General features: G+C 39.7%; 1 protein-coding gene across 2 annotated transcripts in view; it reads right to left on the bottom strand.

Annotated features, from left to right (window-relative positions):
- The window catches only part of CPNE8 (copine VIII), a 274643-nt gene that overhangs the window by 69825 nt on the left and 201376 nt on the right, over positions 1–3442 (bottom strand). The window lies entirely within an intron of this gene.

The following is a 3442-nucleotide window of genomic DNA, read 5'->3' as shown; positions in this document are numbered from 1 at the left end:
AACCTGGTGTCTTCACATCTTATGGATTTATTTACTTACTAACGTCTTTAGCTGGAGAAGGCGATGGCACCCCACTCCACTACTCTTGCCTGGAAAATCCCATGGGCGGAGGAGCCTGGTAGGCTGCAGTCCATGGGGTCGCAAAGAGTCGGACACGACTGAGCGACTTCACTTTCACTTTTCACTTTCATGCATTGGAGAAGGAAATGGCAACTCACTCCAGTGTTCTTGCCTGGAGAATCCCAGGGACGGGGGAGCCTGGTGGGCTGCTGTCTATGGGGTCGCACAGAGTCGGACACGACTGAAGCGACTTCGTAGCAGCAGCAGCAGCAGCAGCAATGTCTTTAGTACAACTCCTTGAGTCTATCAGCCAAAACGTCTCCGCAAAATGACTAGTGATTATCTTCTTAAAAAAAAATCTTTTTTTCAGTAATATTCTTCTCAATTACCTTATGCATTGATTACCCTACCCAAATACATCTTCTTGCTGTGAGGTCTCAATATTAGTGATTGGTTTGTAGAAAAACTATAGATTTCTCAAATAAAATATATTTAAGACATAACAGTTCTTATTTGATTATATACACTAATGACAAATCTTCAAATATTTGACTCTTTAAGGTCTCTGTGCATGCGTGCTAAGTGGCTTCAATTGTGTCTGACTCTTTTTGACCCTATGGAGCATAGCACGCCAGACTCCTTTGTCCATGGAATTCTCCAGCAAGAATACTGGAGTGGGTTGCCATGTCTTCCTCCAGGGGATCTTCCCTTCCCAGGGATCAAACTCATGTCCCTTATGCCTCCTGCATGGGCAGGTGGTCTTTACCACTAACGTCACCTGGTGGTGGTGTTGGTGGTATAGTTGTTAAGTCGTGTCTGACTCTTGTGATCTCATGGACACAGGCTCCTGCCAGGCTCCTCTGTCCATGGGATTCTCCAGGCAAGAATACTGGAGTGGGTTACCATTTCCTCCTCCAGGGGATGTTCCTGACCCAGGGATGGAAACCAGGTCTCCTGCATTACAGGCAGATTCTTTACCAACTGAGCTAGGAGGAAGCCCCTCATAGCATCACCTGGGAAGGCATTTAAGGGCTGCACTTATTGCTTAATAATGATAGTAATTTCCATCAGACACATAATAATGTGTAAAAGTTTGGAGTCCTGGTGGGAGTCCTGGTGGGAGTCACACGGATTCACAAACCCAGAAATAGGCTGACCAACTGAGGTCTCAACTGTGCACTCTGAAAAGGAACTGTGGCCCAGGACCACCCTACTGAACAAAGGTACTGGAGCCAGTCTCATCCACCCAGCAGCAAACCTAACCCACACTCACCTGAGCCCCTAGTAACAAGCATACCATCAGTAGATCCTACTGTATACCTAGCAATTACTTCAATGCCAGCTCTAAACCACCACAACTGCAGTTTTGAAGGTAGCCCCATAAGTCTGGAGAACCATGAGGAAAAGGTCTCTACCTGACAAAATAAGTCTATAAATCAGCAGGCAGCATTTATTTATTTACTTATGTATTTTCACTTTAGGAATTTTATTTAGTTCTCAGTTGGGTTTTAAATGATATGACCTACGGGCTTTTCATTGTCCCATTTAATTCTGCATGGCTGAGAATCATACCCTACAAGGTAGGCAAGATAAGAAGCCATCCATAGGGATTTACTCCTCTTTGTCTTATCTTCTTATTAGTAGTTATAGACTTTTAACAGGAATATAAAAGTAATCTGTGTGATTTATGCTTTTTTTTCTACACAGCCTTTAAAAGAATACATGTAGAAAAAGATTTTAACTATTATTGGAGTCAAAAACAACAACCCAAACACCTGATTAAATGCCAGCTTGTAGACTTACTAATTGTTTGAATGTGTTCCTTAATGTTCTTGCTGCTTGAGTTGTCTCTGATTCTTTTCTAACATTTTGTTTTGTTTTATATTTAAAATTTTTTCTTTTTATAATATATTTTTTATTGAAGTATAGTTGATTTACAATGTAGTGCCAATCTCTGCTGTACAGCAAAGTGACTCAGTTTTATACATATATAAATACAATCTTTTAAAATATTCTTCTCCATTATGGGTTAATCCTAGGACATTGGATGTAGTTCCCTGTGCTAAACAGTAGGACTTGTGTATCTACTCTAAATGTATAGTTTGCATTTACCAACCCCAAATCCTAGTCACCCTTCCTCTTGGCAGCCACAAGTCTGATCTCTACGTTTCTGAGTCTGTTTCTATTTTGTAGATAGGTTCATTGGTGCCATATTTTAGATTCCACATACAAGTGGTATCACATGGTATTTGTCTTTCTTTCTGACTTACTTCACTTAGTATAATAATCTCTAGTTGCATCCATGATGCTGCAAATGGCATTATTTTTTATGACTGAGTAGTATTCCATTGTATATTTGTAGCACCTACTCTTTATCCATTCATCTGTCAACAGACATTTAGGTTGCTTCCATATTTTGACGACTGTGAACAGTGCTGTTATGAACATAGATGTCTGTATACCTTTTGAATTAGTTTTGTCTGGGTATATGCCCAGCAATAGGATTGCTGGATCACATGGTACTTTTATGTTTAATTTTCTAAGGAATCTCCATACTGTTTTCCATAGTGACTGCACCAACTTACATTGCCACCAATGCTGTAGGAGGATTCCCTTTTCTCCATACCCTATCTAGCATGTGTTATTTGTAGACTTTTTAATGATGACCACTCTGGTGTGAAATGCTACTTCATTACAGTTTTGACTTGCATTTGTCTACTAATTAGCGATGTTGAGCATCTTTTCATGTGCCTACTGGCCAGATGTCTTTAAAGAAATGTCTATTAAGGGCTTCTTCCTATTTTCCAAATGGGTTGTTTTTTTTTGTTGTTGTTGTTGAGTTGTATGACCTGTTTGTATATTTTGGAGATTAAGCCCTTGTCAGTGGCATCATTTGCAAACATTTTCTCCCCTTCTGCAGGTTGCCTTTTCATTGTTTTTTTTTTTTTTTTTTTTAATGGTTTCCTTTGCTGTGCAAAAGCTTGTAAGTTTGATTAGGTGCAACTTATTTTAGATTTTATTTCTATTGCTTTGGGAGACTGACCTAAGAAAACATTTGTTTGATTTATGTCAGAGAATGTTTTGCCTGTACTCTCTTCTAGGAGTTTTATGGTGCCCTGAAAGTGAAAGAGGAGAGTGAAAAGCTCAACATTCAGAAAACTAAGATCATGGCATCTGGTCCCAACACTTCATGGGAAATAGATGGGGAAACAGGGGAAACAGTGTCAGACTTTATTTTTTTGGGCTCCAAAATCACTGCAGATGGTGATTGCAGCCATGAAATTAAAAGACTGTTACTCCTTGGAAGGAAAGTTATGACCAACCTAGATAGCATATTCAAAAGCAGAGACATTACTTTGCCAACAAAGGTCCATCTAGTCAA

The sequence above is a fragment of the Bison bison genome, unplaced genomic scaffold (genome assembly GCF_000754665.1).
Source record: "Bison bison bison isolate TAMUID 2011002044 unplaced genomic scaffold, Bison_UMD1.0 scf7180017864163, whole genome shotgun sequence".
NCBI classification, from domain to species: Eukaryota; Metazoa; Chordata; class Mammalia; order Artiodactyla; family Bovidae; genus Bison; species Bison bison.
The sequence above is the reverse complement of the archived record's forward strand: the minus strand, read 5'-3'. Positions and strand labels throughout refer to the sequence as shown.